Here is a 19,906-nt window from a genome sequence, read left to right on the forward strand (position 1 = left end):
CCCAGTTTTCTGTCGAATCTAAATGAAGATCAAACTCGTTCTGTAATAATTAGAAAAGGTCACTGAGCCTTTTGCTCGAGTCGTCAAAAATATTTTGATTCATCCACATGAACACTCTTATGGCGTATGACATATTTTTTTCAAGAAAAACAAGAACACATATCAGAGAAAATAAGTTTATCTAAAAACAATATAAAATGAAAAAAACCTTTATAAACATTAAACAACATTATTCATCTCCTTAATTTACTTGAACACAGTTGGTGTAGGTTTTAACATGTTGACCCTTAAAATTATTCTTCTCACAGAATGTTTTTCTGATAATAATCTTATTTAAGAACGAGTTTTTCTGAATATTGCATATTCATTTAATCCATTTGTATAAAATACATTTCAACACAGGTTTTAATGACTTCAGTTGGATTTATAATATTCCATGATAAACTTGAATGAATTGATTACTAGTATTCTAAGATTTAATATTCAACAGATTACTGAAAAGTAAAAAAAGAGCAAAATGAACACAGAACGATTACACAGTAATCTGAAGGGGACCTTTTATGCCAAGGATAAAATATTTACATAAAAAAGTGTAAATCAAAACATTTAATTTCATTACAAAATAATGGGTTTATATATATGTACAAGCTTTTCACTTCCTTATGGTTTTCTATTTCTTAATATTGGATTTTTATGATTGATTTCATCATTGATGAAATAAAGAAAACAGTATTTCCAAAATGTGTCATTAAGACAATGGAAAATATACATGATTAAAAAAGAACTTTTACTCTGTTCTCCATGAAAACGAGTTAGGGAAAAAGAAAGTAAGTTTATCAATGTTTGCATTCTTATGTTTGAAACGATTTCTACTCATTACAAAAATTGATGATACAAGTAACGATAAATACGTTTATATTCTTAAAAAAGTTTATATGTCATTGAATACATCAAGTGGTGGCATATATTGCTAAGAAGTACAAACATGTAAAGATGCTTACAAATAAACACACTACGTGGTAAGGTTCAAAACTGCAATTATTATGGAATTTAATTTTTAAGTCGATTTTTTTTCAATTTTAGTCAAAATGCCGCACATCAGTTTTTACACTTCTAAACTTTTAAAAATTTACATCTGTTCGACACTAAAATGTAAATATAAAGATATAAATATAAAAAAGAATAAAATCATGCACATGTATGTGAACCTTCAGATAATAATCATTGACTAATTAGTGCGAATACGGATATAGCAAATTGACGGATATAGCGAAGTGTTTCGGGGTCCCCATCAAAATTCTTTACAAAACTTTGTAAAGTTATACAGTTATAATTCTGATATAACAGATTTAGGGATATAGCAAACTGATTGATAATCCCATAGAAGTTTAAAAAAAATGAAATTGACATCTTTTATAACAAATTTTCAAGGATTTCAATATTTGTTATATTGAACTAACTTTATTTTCAGTAAGTATTTGTATATAAAATTCAATTTAGAATAAAACCTTCGCTATTTAAAGTAAGTTTTATAATAAATTTTTCCCTAATATATGCGGTAGTAATACTTGAAGGAAAACGTGCGTATTGTGATTTCCTAATATAAAGTTATTACTTATACGTAATCCCCAGAACTTTGCTATAACCGAGTTTTACTGTATACAAAAGGATAAAATTATTATGAATATATTCGAATTCTGTATGTGAACCTTCGGATAATAATTATTGACTATAATACACAAATATTCATTTTTTACAAGTTACTAACTCTAGTTGTGCTATTTTGAAGGAAATTATTTTACAAATGCATTGCATGCTAAAAAACTGTAAAAAAAAATATTGACAGTAAAACTCTCCAGATTTACACAATACCAGGTTTTCACTTGAAATAAAAAATCAAAGGACAGAGAAAAAAACCAAATAATTTTCGGAAATTTAAATGCCAATCTAAGATAAACCCTTAACTCAATGTACGAATCAAAATGGCGTTGATCAATTAAAGGCTTCGGTCCCTAAAAAACAACAAAGAGTTCTTAATACGTTTCATCAATTGCACTTATATGTGTTTAATCCAGTTGTTGATCAAACTTGACTGGAAGGAGTCAATATCTTTCTCATAATGATGCTTGCATATTTATGTTCCGTTATAAATATTAGAACTCTATAATTTTGAGTTGAAAATATGCGCTTAAACTATTTGAGAATATTTGCAAAGCTCTTTGAATTCAAAAACAAACAAGCGGGTGAAATAGCTATCAATGATTTAAAAAAAAAAACATGCAAATGTAAGTCATGTCCACGAACTTTCCTACATGTGTGAAGAAGACGTTATAGTTTTTACTGTTTAAATGAAGACAAACGGAATACATTTGAATAAAACTTGAGTCGTAATTAAAGGTACACAACTGTAAAGTAGACTTGTTCCTTGTAATATAGCGTATTAAAAATTTATCAGGGGTACGGCCCCACTGAATCCCTGGTTCTCATGAGCCTGATTACTCTGACGTTGAAACAAATAAGTTCGAAAAGCACACAATAATAGAGATTTTCCAAATCATTATATCAACTTTATTAACATACCTTCTCATGTTGTTAGAAGGGAACCGTTCCTCCCAATCTGATCGTAATGCTCGTATCTGTAAGATCAGTAAATGGTCAGAAAGTATTTCAAAAACTATTTAATTGATTCCTGCCTCTCTCTACACTTTTTTCAAAACCTAAATTTTCAAATACTATTCATGAACCATTAAGATTTTATTATCCCCGTCTCTTACGTAAATGGACATGCGTGTTATTTAAACAAAACCCTTATTTCAACATTCATATAATGCAAATATGTATCTCCATGATGGACGCTAAAACTATCCAGAAAAAAAACCAAACCCCCCTGGATGGAATTTTTTAGCATGGCTGAAAACTTTTGAAACCCTGTGGAGGCTTATATATACATACTCGATAACAGTTTCCGCAAAGTTTCGCCACTGAAACTTAAAGTTTTCAGTTTCGTTTTGGATAATCTACAGGAACAAAAAAGGCTCTAAGTGAACCCTGTTTTTGTTTGATTTCATATTCATTTTATCAAATCATTGAAAGGGCGTATATTTTCAAGACTTGTCCTGCAAATGTTAAACATATTACTGGAAAAGGCAAACATATAAAGTACATGTACCCTCTATATCTATATATTAATTGATTTGAAATTCGAGTTCAAAAGCATACACTGGTTAACTAAATCCTTTAGAGTTCAAATTTTCAACCCTACATTTTACATACCCAGTGCCACATTATCCTGAACAACTTGAGTATGTCCAAGTCGCACTCTCCTAGTTGTATCTGCAAAAGTTAAGAGTTATGAGATTAACAACGTGTAAACTTCCGAATAAATATTTGAAACGTAATGTATTTATAAAAATGATAGTTAACTTTGTAGTTTGTATGATACATGTAGCTACTTGTACATTTGATTGTAGTAAAAGTCAGCTATTTTCCTGTGTTGAACTTTATTAGCCGGGTTTGCTGAAAGCATAGCCCTCGGTATAGGTGTCACAATTGCCTCAGTTACTATTCAAATAGACAATATCAACAAAAAGCCAAACAGCGTTCAAGACACTTCCGATATACAATGTAGTTTTCCTGAAATTCTATAAAATCGGGCAAATCATGAAATAAAATGCATTTTTTATTTGTGAGAAAACAAGCATTAAAATGTTTTCGTTTCTAATTCATTGTCTACGTTATAATCGCAAAATTTAACGTTTTCACTTATAACATACAATCGTAACTATTCGGCCATTATCGTAACCACAAATAATTACGAGTGTGATCTGATTGATGCGCATGAATATATTTGAATTAATTTCGACAGCTGATGACTGCAAAGGAAGACTACATGGTGAAATGAGAAAGAAAGCTGGTTTTGCTAGAATTCTGTAATTAGCAAATTTTATTAATATTTGACATGTTGTTTCTCTAGAGCTGAAAGAAATCAACAAATACAGCTTAGATTTATGTACGTTTTTTAATGGCGTCTTTGCCGCCGTGCTGAATTGTTTGTAAAAACATAAGTTTTGACAAGAGGCCTAGATCCCGCTAATCCTTTAGTCGTGATTTGCGGTATTAATCATATTTTTTTTCTATTATCTGTTTCATTACATAAATGAATACCAGGTACTCTATCCTTCACTTTCCCTGTGAACGAAATTATTTATATAGATCTAGATCCATGTCATTTTACAATTCATGCTAGAAGTGAGTGGGTGCCGCTATACTCATGGTATGGATTGTTAGTAAGCATGAGTTTTAGCAATAACACCCCATTTCGAACATCAACATAAAGTAGAGACTTAATGCTTTCATTTCCTATAAAAAGAAATTTCCTATGACAGTCCAAGTTTGGAAACTCGGGCTTTGTGAAACTGTAATGTTCTTGATTTTTGAAGAAAATGGGCAAATTGAGCATTTTCAACTATTGATAAAAATATGAGCCCACCCTGCGATCCAATTTTTTTTCATGGATTAGAACCTTCTGAAAAAATTCTCTCATTATATAATCAAACGTTTAAGATCAGAGGATGGGGCTTATGCAAAATATTCCTAATCAGCTTAAATCTTTGGTCAGTTTTAAAGAAATTTTCAAGATTTGAGGAAAATGATGCAATTCATGACGTCATAATACACGGACAATAGAAAAAATTACGTCATTTTTATTTGATATGAAGTCACCAAGAGTCCATGTGAAATTTTTACATATTTTCAACTAAAACTAAGTAGTTCTGATTTTTCGAAACTCACAGGGCCAACAATGGTCCAAGGTGAACCTTGTTCTTTAAAGTTACTTGGAGTTGAACTAACATGTACATGTATGTATAAGAAATCGATACAAGAAAATACATCAAGTTGAAATCAAAGTATATCGGAAGTACCGGTATTTGAAAATTACATGAAAGGTGTTTCAAATACTGTAGACTTACAAATGTTTTCTATAAAATTTAAAAGCATTTTATGTGACCTTACATACAAGGATATATTGAAAATAATCAGTACCTTAGCCTTTTTGTGTTGCACAGCCATAAACATTGAAAGTTAAAAAAAAAGTGGGAATGTAATTGTTTTAAAATAACCTTTGTCTAACATCACTTCTCTTTGATTACTATGATTATTATCTTGTAAATAAACATGTTTTAAACATGCTATGTTGTACATGTATGGTGTCCTCATAAAAAAAAAATCAACAAGGTTAACAGTAAAAATGAGAAAACTCTATTGGCAAGCATTGAATGCAAAGACATGTACATTATTTTCTGAAACTAAACCAAAGGACAACAATTATCTCAACTACAAAAAACCTGTATTCAAGAATGGCACTTCATTAAGGTCTTTGACAAGGCAGTGTTTCCGGAGAAAAAAAGGTTTAATACAATGGATACTTCACTTACTGTAAATCACTTTTTAATAGCAAGAACTTTATTTTCGCGTAATTACGCGAGACAGTGTGCTCGCGAAAAATAAGTTCTCGCGTATAAAAGTATTCCTTAAGATTATATAAAGCAATAACCAAAATTCGTGAAAATTTTGTCTCGCTTATCAAGAGTCAATGCCTATTTCGCAAAATAAGGTGTCGCGAAAATTTAGTGATCTACAGTATATAAACAGTCATTGAGAGTGATCTCCCGTTTGGAAATCTCTAAGGGGTGGAAATAAATAAAACGTATGCTATAGAGGAAAACAAAAGCACACGTTTTTGAACGGATAGAATCAATTATACATTAAGAGAGAAACGCAGTGATGGCTTTGTTGTACATTGTGTAAACAGAAGTCAACAGGTCGTCATATACCATAGCTATGATGGGAAGAGCAAAACTGTGACATGCTGAAAGTGGTGAAGGGTAAGTAACCGGATGAGAACAGTTCTACAGGTCATGTGAACCGTTTAGTAACTACGAATAAAAGTAATAATAAATCCATGCAAATATATTTATGACAATTTGTTTCCAATAACGTAAATTACATAATATAAACTCTTAGAAACTCAAGATCATTGCATTAAAGTTTATACATCCCAGAGGAATTTTACTGAAGCAAATAAAATATGCCAATGGGACATGGATATAAGTTTTTTGGTAAATGCCAGGGCTATATTACAAAGTTAGTGAGCCTACTTTTTGAATTTAAAAGCATACACTGGTTATACTATATCCTTTTGAATGCAAATTTTCAACTCAATTTTAAAATTTTACATACCAGGTGTAGCATTATCCCGTACAATCTGAGTGTTTCCCAGGCGCACTTGCACTCTCCTTTCCGTATCTGCAAAAGTTTAAAGTTATGAGATTTACAACGTGCAAACTTCCTAAATAATTTATAGGTATTGTATAACGTTTTAAGACAGAAATAAACATATGTTTATAGGATTTGAAATAGAAAATATATCTTAAACAGCGTAACGTGCAAGTTAACTTTATAATTTCTTAACAGCTATCTTTAAACACAGGATGTAGTAATAATAAGATCATATTTGCAACAAGTTGCTAAATATTATCTTATTATTAGTAACTATCATCCTGTGTTGAAAAAAAGCTGTTAAGTAATTATATAAGATTCTTCGCTGTTATTTGGCTAATCGCTATACAAGGTGATGTAAAGTTTGCCTAAAACATTTTCATTGCAATTCTTAATGCCCTGGGAGGGATAAAATTTTATTTAACAGTTTTAATAGTTCATTATTATAACGGCAAACCTCTAAAGTCCACTGAGAACCTGTTATCCGTTATTTTACGCACTTAATAACTCTCCATTCCCGTATGTTACTGCAAAAATTTAATGTAATGACAATAAATGTTCAACAACAACTTGAGGATTGATCACTTTAAATAATTTAACGAAGAGGTAAATTTGATAGGTGAGTTTAAAAGATGCCACAAAATAAACATATGTTTAAGGATATTTGTTTGAAAAGAAAATATAGCCCTTAAACATGTAAACACAAGTTAACTTTATAAATTTTTAACCTTGAACTTTGACACAGGACTTTCTCAAAATCAATAGGGGTTTACTTCCATAGTTGATTCATACAAGTTGTATGTAAAATTTCAAAAGAGTTAAATTAGTAACGGTAAACAAGCTGTGAAATGAAAATAAAGCAGTTTTGTTAAAGTAATCATTATATAAGATTCTTTGCAGTTATTTGTCAGCAAATATAATTATATACAAAAGGTGATTTAAAATTTTACTCCGTTATATAAACATGAATGAGAGTGATTCTTGTTTAGTCCGATAATAGGGACGGCGGGTGTGATATGAAAATTTCATTGTCACACTAATATTAATGTTCATTATTATTGTGCAATGGAAAGAAACGTTACAGACAGACAAAAGACGGACTTTGATATTTACCTAAATAATATTTAATTTTAAAAGCTGAAGTTATGTGCATTAAAATTTCTGAAATGATAAGCTGATTTATTTTTAATTGTTGACAACAAGTAACTTCAAGATTGTGTCATATTGAAGAGGTATGAATTAGCGATTTTAAAAACAAAGAATACAAAGAAATCATAGGAAAATGATATGAAATATATGAGCTTATGACAATTTCATGCAGTCAAAATACAGTAAATTTCATATATTGACTTTTGATATAGAATTAACATATTCTAATGCCAAAAAATATATGATTTAATTGTAATTTAACAGCAAAACTGAATGATAAACGAATCACTGTTTTAACTTTTGTAAGCAATGTCGACATGAAGAATGACCTTTACTTTTATAAGGGCAGCAAATATACGGAACTTCTATTACTTTTCCGGTCAAATGCATAGGGCTATATTACAAAGATTTAGTTGCAAAACTTTTTGAAAAAAATTCATTGACTTTCTAAGCATAAACTTTTTAAACAATTTTTGAGTTAAATTTTAAATTATCATTTAACATACCTGAGTGAAATCCCGAAAACAACCCGAGTATTTTTTGTTATGTTTAAAATTTTGAATTGAAATTAGTAATCATTTTGTAAGTTCTTTGGTCGATACAATGACCTTGTCAGCAACTGTGCAAAAGTTAAAATTTATTAACGAAACGTTAACAATGACCTGTAATAAACATGGAATATTAAATTTTGCGTTATTACATAGAGTCGAAATAAACGCAGAATTTAATAACGCTGTTTTTCACACAAATTGAGGATTATTACATTTCGCGTTATTACATTTTAAACACAATATGTAATAATGAAATGACATGACGGATTTTACATTTTGCGTTGTTATTTTGCGTTTAAGCCAAGAACGCAAATAATGACACAGGAGCACACGGCGGGTGTGACCGAGAAAATAAAACAAAATGGGGAAAAAAACTCCTATATAGGCATGCAATTTCCACCTAATGAATTTCATAATATATTGATTTAATAAGCTACATGTTTTAAAATCTGCTCCTATGTATTCAAATTGTATTGTTTTTTTGGACTTTGATATTGAATACTGTTCGTTATCTCCATATCCTTCATTGTAAAAGGGGTTTAGAAGCAAATACTTTAAATATGATATATATATGAAGTTTTTTTAAATAGATATGCTGATTTATTTTTATATTAGATATTGACAGTTGTGAAGAAAAAACTTCAAGAGTACTGTGTAGCAATTTATTCAAGAAGTGGTATGAATTAGATGTTGATTCTTAAAAATTCCAAAGAACTTTTGGACAATTTGAAATCACAAGATTTTAGGAAAATCAGTAGCTGAACGAGGCCGAGTCTAATTCGAGTGCGCATGACTTTGAGCAGCGTTTTAATTTCATGCAGTCAAAAGTGTGACAGTACATCTTTCCCATATATAGTGATTTTGATATAGAATTAACATAATCTCAAAATGCCAATTTACAGGATTTTGATATGATTTTAAGACGATATAAGTAAAATTCTTTTATATTATGTGTGAATTTTGTCCGATTAACGACATACTTCTTCTTTTCCGATTTTGTAAGCAATGCACGACGCTGTGCTATGATACATGACTTGCTTATTATGCTAAAAACTTATGACAGACCATCAAAAGAACATACTAGCAATCTAAATATTGCTATCTTTTACCAAAAAAAAAAATTCTGCGCCGATCAATCATCTGCAACTGCATGCATTTATACCACAATATGGCAATTTTAGAGGTTTTGGGCAACGAAAAAAATAAACTTTGTAATTAAGACCCATTCAACTTTTTCAAAATTTCCCAATTTTGTGACTTTTTGAAATATATAACTTTCTTTTGCTTGACTGAAGAAGAAATCTCTAAGGCAGAAATACAAAAATGTTGGGGAAATGTGAAAATTTGGCGCTTTTCCAACAAATTACTATAGGGTCCAATAGTAAAATTTGACAACTTTTGAGATGCCCCCCTAAGAAATCGGGGTGGTGTTCATTCGATTTTTAAATCTTAAAACAATAAATATTACAGTAAAAATTATTTAATGAAAAATTATCAAAATCCCTAGGGTAGAAATAATTAGACTCGGCGTCGTTAAAAACTTACGACTTTTCAACTTTATACACAACCTGACCCCATGATAAATTAATGTCCAGGCTTTTTTTTTATATCATTGACAGTTTTTTTTTCAATAAAAATGCAACTCGTGGATTTACCTACCTTGTCATGTGTCATTTGCAAAATCAATTTGTGAAAGCACACTCTGATTGCTCACACAAGAACTTTGAAGTTGACATCAAAAAGATGCTTTAGTTTCTAATTGACATTATTAATGTGATTTTTGAAGATAAGGTCTTCCAACAATCTATTCGAATTTCCATGGGTACCAATTTTACTCCGTTATTATCAGACTTATTTTGTATTCATATGAAGCAGAATTTATGCAATACCGTATAGCCGGTTTTTTTGGCGGGACACAAATTTGGCGATTTTAGGTTGTTAAGATATATCATTAATTTTGGTGGATAATATTTTGGTGAATTATTACCATTAAGTCGAGGGTTAAGAATGCGCTCTTGTAACGATTGCACACGTCCTCCCAAACTTGCCAAAGTGTCGGGAAATCCTCGGAAATACGCAGATACTATCTGTTAAATCACACCCCAAATATGGAAATTCAGATGTAGCTCTTATTTGAACTGCACAAATAATGTAAAGAACATTTTTAAAGAAGTAAAATATTTGTATTAAATTGAAATCGAAAGTAGGACACGAACTTATTTTTTTCCGTAGCTAAATCCATTTATATATACATTTTGCTGACAATGCATTCCAAGCGCTGTCTGTGTTTATGTAAACAAACCATCCCAAGCGCAATTACTTTCACACATAGGTATTAATTGATACCAGTTTTTTAATTATAACAAGTACATGTAGTTTAAAACATTAATTGTTGAAAAAACTTCATTGGTCATGAGTGTGCTGTTTTAAATGACAGATGAATTGAACCCATTGTTTAGCAAGCATGACACCTTTATAACTTGAGGGTCAAATGGAGTAAAAGTTTTGGCAGTGATGAAATCCAAATTAAAAAAGATAAACTTATAGAACTAAATATTTTTGTTTAATCAAAATAATGTCAGTATGGATAATTATATCTTTAATTATAACTATTTGTTACCGGTGATTTGCCGTAACCATTCAAAAATGGGGAATTTACAAACGCAAGGTGTGTAGGCTACAAATTTAGCGGTTTTTTATTTTAATGAATTTTTATAAATCGCCAAAATAGGCCAAAATTATATCCCCGCCAAAATAACCGGCTGTACGGTATATAATGCATGAAAAGAAGAAAACACTTGCTGTGGTCTTCAACTTAACATTTAAATATATCAACGACGCATTGTCAAATAACAATGGTTATTTCCATTCCTACATATATATGATATATTCTCGTGAGCTGAGACAAAAGGTGCAACAGAGTCCGACACATCTTGTACATGTTTGGCTATTTTACTTACAAAAGACATTAATTTTAATCTAACAACCAAGCTCTGTGATAAACGTGATGACTTTAACTTTTCTATCGTCAACTTCCCTTACTTGCAGCATGCAGCAATATACGTTCATCACCTGCATATGGAGTTCATATATCTCAAATTATTCGATACGCAAGAGCATGCTTTTGCTTTATGTGAGAACAATTTCTAAAACGAGATAAACGAGAAAAAAAGTCGATGAAACAAGAGTATCAGCAGTCTCGTTTAAAATCATCATTCCGTAAGTTCTATGGTCGATACAATGACCTTCACAGCAATACAATTTACCACTGAGTGAAATGCTGACTGACGTTTTTCATACTTATTGTTACTCAATTATTTAAACACCGAATTGACGACGGATTTTTTTGTTATTTCCCGATCTTGACAGGGAGCACACGGCGGATGTGACCGGTCAACAGGGAATGCTCACTCCTCCATAGCACCTGATCCCACCTTCGATATTTCGGCGGTCCGTGATTGCTCTGTTCCAACTTTGTATTACTTTTTATGGACTTTGATATTTAATATTGTTTGTTATCTCCATATCCTTCATTCCATCCAATATGTGTTTTATTGAAGACAGTCAGTTATTTTCGTATCCTAGTCGGCGCATTCCTATCTCATTCAGATAAGAATAATGCGAAAGAACAACACTAAGCTGGATACTTCAAAACATAAGCTTTGTACAGATCGAAAACTTGCGTTCTATAATACTTGGAAAGTGCTGCTAATTTTGGGGAAAACATGGCTTAAAGAAATATCTCGGATTATTTGTGTTTAATGCAAAAACATCGGGTAAGGTTTCATGCAAATGTGTGATACATGTATGATAATTTTCCCAATTGGACAGTGGGATTCTAGCAGCTTTTTTATGATTACAAAATATTTTTCAACTATATTACATAATTATAGATATTACTAAAACGCTGGGAAAATTTGTTCTGGTTTACTTTTTCATTAAGGAATATTTTTTTCTATTAATAACATTCATGTGATGACGTCGTGGTGGTGCACAACTTGGCATTCGACACTTTGTTGTTTTATGCTGGAGATAATAAAAGTTTTTAACGACGGCTATGAATTTCTTTGAAAAAGTCAAGATTTTCCTGGATATAATTTAAGTGCTTTCTTAACATGCCTGCATTTGTGTTAATTATTTTGTTTGTTGTTTGTCTGGTAGATCCCAACGTGTAAAGAGGATTTTCAAAATCGATATATTTAATGGAAGACGTTTGTCTGATAAATACCTATGTGTATTGAGGATCATGTTTTCAAAATCTTTTATGGAAGATGTTAGTAAGTTAAAAAGACAGTTTTATGCAATGATCTTATCAATACGCAAAATCGCTATACTTATCATAATACTAACTTCGTACCCAGGACATGCACTAGCAGGTGCATGTACACATTATGACGCCATATTATGATGTCATCGTCCACTACTACACAAGTTTATGAAGGAAATCAACAAAATAGCTTCGGCACAAGGGCATACCTAACTTTGTTATACAGAAACAATGTATAAATATGCGCGTGTAATTCCAAAGATTTATAAATTTGTTATTAATTGTAAAGTTTGAAGTTAATAAAGAGTAAAACAAAATACTGTTTGGTTGAGAAAGCTCATAAGATTTGTGTGACAATTTTATTAATTTGTATAATATTCTTCTAAATACAATAAATTATCTGTTAAAAATCTCATAGAATATGCTCTCGTGCCGACGTTCATTTGTTGATGTGTTCATTAACCTTGAATGGAAAAGAACTATGACGTAATATGGACTTGTTTTATCATACCGTGTATACTAAGAATGTACTCGACAAAAAATGAACTTTCTCTGTATTGAAAATACACAAATTATGCATTTTTATTCATTCATTTGCATAGAAGCTCCTATACTAGTTCGGCAGATATGTGAAAATTTTGGAAGAATTGTGCCTTTAGTGATACAAGCATAAAAATTTGCACACATTTAGTACATACCTTTACAATAATTTTTGGAGGTAGGGACATTTCAGATTCATCACTGGACTGAAATGGCGGCCATTTTAAAAATGGCGGGTATTATTGTATATTTTGGCTACTAATTCGGCAATGTTGTGCATACTGTATATAAAACACGATGTAATAAGCGTGTGTTTGACTGCTATGTACATTCCATGCAATATCTTTATAACTTAAGTGACTGTTATGAACTTTTTAACAAATTAATGCTTTTCTGTTTCTGCTTTCAGGTAATGCTCTTATGCATATTAACCACTTTCATGAACTAGCTGCTAGATGCTGATTCCCATTTTCACACTGACTGAATTATATTGGTACATACTGCCTGAATTACAATGGCAAATAAACTTTTCAAGCTTTTAGATCCCCAACAGCCTAGTACATCTGGAACAGACTTGCCTTATTTGACTGATTGGAACAAGTGCGTGTTATGTCAAGAGGACACTGCTGAGACCCTTTCCTGTCCAGCTGATTCTACGCGCAGCACAGGGTCTGGATATAAAACTCTAGCAGATAATCTCCACAGCTTCAGTCAGATCGGCTGCTTGCCAAAATCCTTAGACATGTCCCGCCTTGATGAAGGAGATGGTATTCAATCGACCTTTCAGAACCACAAAGCTAAGTGGCATGATTCGTGCAGATTAAAGTATAACAAAACTGCATTGCAACGGGCACAGAAGAGGAAAATGTCTACTACTGAAGACACTACAAGTGCTTCAAGAAAGTACACCCGTCAGACCGTAGATGCGCAGACATTGCCTGAAAAATGTTTCTTTTGTGACAAGCCATCCGGTACTGATTCTCTGCGCAAAGCTTCCACGTTTGATCTCGATAAACATGTAAGAACAGCTGCTCTGAAACTAGGCGATAAAGCGATTCTTGCTAAACTTAGTGCAGGAGACCTTATAGCACAAGATGCTCAATATCACGTGAAATGTCTGGTCTCCCTGTATAACAAAGCTAGGGCCACAAAGACAACAGTGGATGAGCAAGATGACGTCAATCATGGTATAGCACTTGGAGAGTTGGTATCGTATATAGATGATGCCCGTATGAATGATCTTGTAGCACCAGTGTTCAAGCTGGTAGATCTGTCAAAACTTTACACCACTAGAATTGAACAGCTTGGGACCATCATGACTGGACGTGTTCACTCAACTAAACTTAAAGATCGAATCATGACATATTTTCCAGACCTTGAGGAGCACAAATCAGGTCGAGATGTTCTGCTTGCTTTCAACGAAAACATAGGCTCAGCTCTCAAGAAGGCATGTGATCAGGACACTGACAATGATGGGGTTTGTCTTGCCAGAGCTGCAAATATAGTCCGAAGAGACATGTTAAAACTGAAAACAACCTTCAGTGGTTCATTTGAACCACACTGCCAAGAACAGTCGGTGCCTACTTCTCTTGTAGCGTTAGTTGGTATGATCTTGAACGGTCCTAACATCGAAGAGCAGTCAAGCCAATCATCTGTATCAACACCTACTCTCACAATCTCACAACTGTTGATGTTCAACTGTTACACACGCCGCAGAGGGAGTACCAGCAGTATTGAATCTACAAGACACAATAGCAATCGGGAGACTCCTCTGCCTGTGTACCTGGGTACACTAATGCATACAAAAACTCGGAAACGTGACCTTGTTGATACTTTGTTCCATCTAGGCCTTTCGATTTCCTATGACAGAGTACTGGGCATCTCCACGTATTTAGGGGACAAGGTTTGCCGCTTCTTCCAAAAGGAGGGTACAGTTTTGAGTACAAATTTTTAAATCATCATCTACATTTGCCCCCCTGTGCTAAAGAGTGGTCTGTTCACGACTGTGGCAGTGGATAACATTGATCATAACCCCAGCTCGACAAGTGCCCAAGATTCCTTTCACGGTACGGGTATTTCTCTTTTCCAGCACCCAAGTAGCAATAGCCATGGAGTTCAAAGGGAAGTTTCAGATGAGACAGCAACAGGTGCTGCACACCTACCACAGTCATACACTATGGTGCCTCCTGTTATTTTGGGCAGAGGCGATATACCTATACCTAAGCTAGAGGGCTCCAACAAAAGTGACTGCCAGCTAATCCCTGAAGCGTTACAGGATGAATTCAGGTATGTAATAGCAAATACTGGATTTGTACATTTCAGCTTTGAAAATTTGTGTGTTTTAATGACCAATCTTGTTAAGGTGTGTGGTCACCACTTCATTTTGTTGTTGTATTTTAACAGTTGGCTGGGGCAGATGGAGAAGACGGTAGCATCTGACACAGTACTCCAGGAAGACGATACCGTGTCATGGGCTGCATACCATGCCAGCAAACAGTCTATTCCAGAGGAACCAGAAAGTAGCGTAGCTTTAAACTCATTGCTGCCTCTTTTTTATGACCAAGCCAAATCTGTTGCAATGATTCGTCACTCGATGGATGTCATCAAAAGAGCTGTGGATATTTTGAATCCAGGTCAGATCCCTGTAATTACACTTGATCAACCATTGTACACACTTGCCAAACAGATCCAGTGGAGATGGCCAGAAACACATGGAGAGGATTATTTCGTCATTGTCTTTGGAGGACTCCATATTGAAATGGCTGCACGGAAAACCGTCGGAGACCTTTTGGATGGCAGTGGTTGGACAGGTGTTTTGGTGCTTGCAGGAGTTGCTACAGCTGGTACCGCTGATTCTTTTCTGAAAGCGTCACATGTAACACGCACGAGACGAGCACACCAAGTCACAGCTTGTAGTCTCTATCTTCTCATGAAGGAAGCCCATAAACAGTACACCAGCAAACTAACTGAAGGACAGGATCCAAAGCCATTGGATGATTGGAATACTGAACGAGTTGAAGCAAGCCCACAGTTCCAGTTTTGGTTCATTATTCTGCAGCTGGAACTGACAGTCCTGATCTATGTGAGATCCATCCGGGAAGGAAATTTTCTGCTGTATATTGATGCTTTGAGCAAACTTGTTCCTTGGTTCTTTGCCCTGGGACATACCAACTACGCCAGGTGGGTCCCAGTTCATTTATGGGATATGGTGACACTTGCAAGCAAGCATCCAAGTGTATACACACAGTTTCTGGCTGGAAACTTTACCGTGAAAAAGACCACACGTGCATTCTCTGCCATACCGTTTGATCAGGCACACGAACAAAACAATGCATTGGTTAAAGATGATGGAGGGGCTGTAGGTCTGACAGAGAATCCTGCAGCTTTGCGCCGCTGGATGGTGTCTGGTCCAGAGATGGCCAGGTTGATCTCAGAGTTTCAAAACACAACAGAGAAGAGAACGAAGAAAATTGAACTCAAGCACCATGAACAAACAAAATACACACAGATAGCCTTTGCTGGCGATGTAAAAGCCCTCACTCATGCCATCAGAGAGATGGGGAATCCATTCTGTGAAGACAGCAAAGATCTCTTGGTGTTAGATAGCAGAGATCTGGCAGATACAGCAGTCATCAATACTCTACACCAGATTGAGCAGCTGGGTCAAGAACAGTATGACACGTATGTCAGTGAGAGGCTTATTTATCAAACAAAGCCTATCACTGACCCAATAAAGAGAAACAATCTTCCTCTCTTCAACCGGCCATCAGTCAGACAGAAGTCAAGGACAGAGCTGCAGGTTTCATCCCTCAAAAATGATTGCAACTTGTTCTCCAGATTGTTCATTGCGTCCCAGACTCGTGATGGAGATCTTGATGTATTCTTTGCACATGAGAATCAGGCTTGTCCCCCAGCATTGTCACACATGGGCAAAATTAGGCAAGGAACAAAATCTGATTTGGTTAAGTGTTTAGAAGATCAGATTACTCCACGCGAAAATGACACTGCTAGTCCTCCTGTTCAAGTAATGATTCTAGATGGAGCAGCTATCGTCAACATGCTGGCACCTGGTAATGCAAAAACCTTCTCCGAGTATTCATCATTAGTATTCTTGCCCTACATCATATCTCAGCTGCAACATACGAGCAGGGTGGATATTGTTTGGGATGAATACTTTCCAGAGAGTTTGAAATCAGACACCAGGAAGAAGAGGGGTAAAGGCATTAGAAGGCGAGTTGAGCCACATAGTTCCATCCCCGGAAACTGGCAGGCCTTCCTTCGCATAGATGAAAACAAAGTAGAGTTGTTTGCCTTTCTTGCAATGAGGATAGCAACCGCAGAAACTACAAAGCAAATCATCAGCACAAACCACAAAGATGTGCTCTGTACACAATCCCGGGATGTTTCTGGTCTTGCTCCATGTACTCATGAGGAGGCAGATACGAGAATACTACTCCATGTTCAAGATGCAGTGAGGCAGGGTTATACTAAAGTGTCAATCCGTACAGTGGATACAGACGTTGTGGTCCTTGCAGTGACAGCAGCAGAAAGACTGGAAATTGAAGAATTATGGATTGCTTTTGCCACAGGAAAGAACTTCAGATACGTGGCAGCTCACGAGATAGCCATGACACTGGGACCGAGCAAGTGCCATGGTTTGCCATTCTTTCACGCCCTTACTGGATGTGACACTGTGTCATGTTTCAGTGGGAGGGGGAAGAAAACAGCATGGGAGACATGGAGAGCCTGTAATGAGATATCTGATGAAGTCACAAAAGCTTTCAGTGCATTGGCTGTCACACCAACCATTTCAAGCGTGGATGACTACATGGATGTTTTGGAGCGTTTTGTTGTCTTACTCTACGATCGTACCAGCTGCCAGGAACATGTTAACGTGGCTCGCAAACATCTCTTTACGCAGAGTGGAAGATCAATAGAGGCCATTCCACCAACTCTAGAGGCACTTAGACAACACATCAAGAGAGCTGCATATCAAGCCGGTTTCTGTTGGGGGCAAATGATGATTTGTATACCAGAGCTTCCTTCGCCAACTGAATGGGGTTGGGTTAAGAATGAAAATGGCTGGGGGATATATTGGACAACCCTCCCAGAGGCAACAGAGGCGTGTCGACAATTGATTACATGCGGATGCAAAAAGGGCTGTAGAGGGCAGTGCAAGTGTGTGAAAGCTGCACTCCAGTGTACAGCTTTGTGTTACTGTGGAGGGGAATGCACAGGATAGATTACTCTAGGGAGTATGGATTACTGTTAAATTTGTACTCAATCATGGGTAGCCATATCACTTGGCTCCAAATTTGTTTTTTTGTTTCAAGCAGAGACATTTTCCAGAGTGTTAAAATGACATTTGGTGTTAAATGACATTTTCTGTTCATTTTCGCAGCTTTTTCTGACTTTGGATAGTTAAAATTTAATTTTTGTGAATAATGAGAAAATCCAAAGTGTGCTGTATTATCATTGGTGTGCTTTTTCAAATTAAAAAAATATATCTATACTGCATCAATCTTGTGTTACGTACGAAACAAAAATGACCATTTTAAAAAATGGCCGCCATTTTGAAAAACGGCGGCCATTTTGGCTCTATCATAAATTCTGAATGTCCCTACATCCAAATATGTTCCTAGTAGATGGTTCTATAAGTGTCCCAAATTTCATGCTTGTATCACCAATAGCACAATCTTTTCACATATCTGCCGGGCTATACCTAGCCTTTTCGAACAATGTTCATTTTGATGTGACTACATGACTGTATATGTACAGATTCGAAAAACGAAAACACGTTGCCTGTAGAAGGCAAGTGGTCCTTGTACGGTCACTTGAGTATAACTGTAAAATCACATATTTTGGGGGGTCAAATTTTGATGAAAAATATCACTCTCTACCATCGGCTCATACATTCACCTCTGTCGTTGGCTCGCGTATTCACAGTGTTAAACACGAAAAATAGTGCGTTTGTTTTAATTTGTTATAATTTAATTTCTATGCTTATGTCTGAGTTTTGAGATAGATATTTACTAAATCAATCCAGAACTATTAATTTGAATTGAAACAATCCTTCAAATATCACGTTTTATACGTTATGTCAAAAATCTTGACGTGAGCCCATTGCAGAGGTGTCTGAGAGAGAAACGAACGACAACTCTGCATGGGAGATTGGAAAAATATTGGTTCTAATTAAAGGTTTTAATTCCTGGTGGAAGAGGTGTGGAAGTTACACATCAAAATCTTAAAACTCGGGGAGGAAATTACTTCGTGAAACCATTCAAACCTCGAAAACAATTTAAATCACCACCCCCCCCCCACCCCCCCCCACCCCCAAAATGTTTAAAGAGAGTTTTTAAAACAATGACCACTTTGGCACTTGGAACTAGAACTTTGCAAACCAATTACAAATATTTTAAAATTTGTTGAGGACTACCTTTCATAATATTCACGCAGCTTATCATCTCGATTCCCTTACCTTCAGGTATTAAGAAAGCATCAGATTTCAATATTAGTGTAACTTAGAACCTACGTCGTATGAAACCATATCTATTGTCTGTGTTTAGCCCTTTTTGTTGCAAAATCCATTATGACTTCATAGTTAATTTAATATCATTTTTACCGTACTTTACAGTTTCAATAAAATTATGTAGGAAATAAAGCATTATGAAATTCATGGAATTTAATTAGAATCATGCCAAAATAATCCTGATACCTTTATTCAATATATATGTTTATCGTTTCGGTCATAAAGCTTTATGAATGAAACCATTTCTTTTATTAGACAAGAATGCAAAGAAATCTTCAGTTGCCAATAAGTATAATAATATCTTGATTAAATATGTCTGAGTCAAAGATCTATTAAAGATTACAGGTCTATCTTGAAATGATGTGCATTTCTCTATAATTATTTTTTAATTTTATATTGTGTTTTTAATGGTATGTGTTTAATAACATTTTTTCTCTAAAATGTGATCTTTTGAAATATTTAAAAATACATTTTTTTTTTGAAAAAAAACATTCAAATTTGAAATTTGAACGTAACCCCAGCAGTTCTTGAATAATTTAATCCTCTGTAAGTGTAAACGGTCACGAAAATTAGCATTAGTAACTACTAAAG

At 34.3% G+C, this 19,906-nt stretch overlaps 1 long non-coding RNA gene across 1 annotated transcript; it reads right to left on the reverse strand.

Annotated features, from left to right (window-relative positions):
* Window positions 1-162: 162 nt before the first annotated feature.
* Window positions 163-6,322, reverse strand: LOC134251782 (uncharacterized). Its single transcript, XR_009988817.1, has 4 exons — window positions 6,241-6,322; window positions 3,274-3,333; window positions 2,577-2,636; window positions 163-2,012 (listed from the first exon to the last, which is right to left on the reverse strand). It is a non-coding gene; the product is annotated as an uncharacterized LOC134251782 (long non-coding RNA).
* Window positions 6,323-19,906: the final 13,584 nt, after the last annotated feature.

The sequence above is a fragment of the Saccostrea cucullata genome, unplaced genomic scaffold (genome assembly GCF_032062105.1).
Source record: "Saccostrea cucullata isolate Sc308-1 unplaced genomic scaffold, CSIRO_AGI_Scuc_v1 ctg118, whole genome shotgun sequence".
NCBI classification, from domain to species: domain Eukaryota; kingdom Metazoa; phylum Mollusca; class Bivalvia; order Ostreida; family Ostreidae; genus Saccostrea; species Saccostrea cuccullata.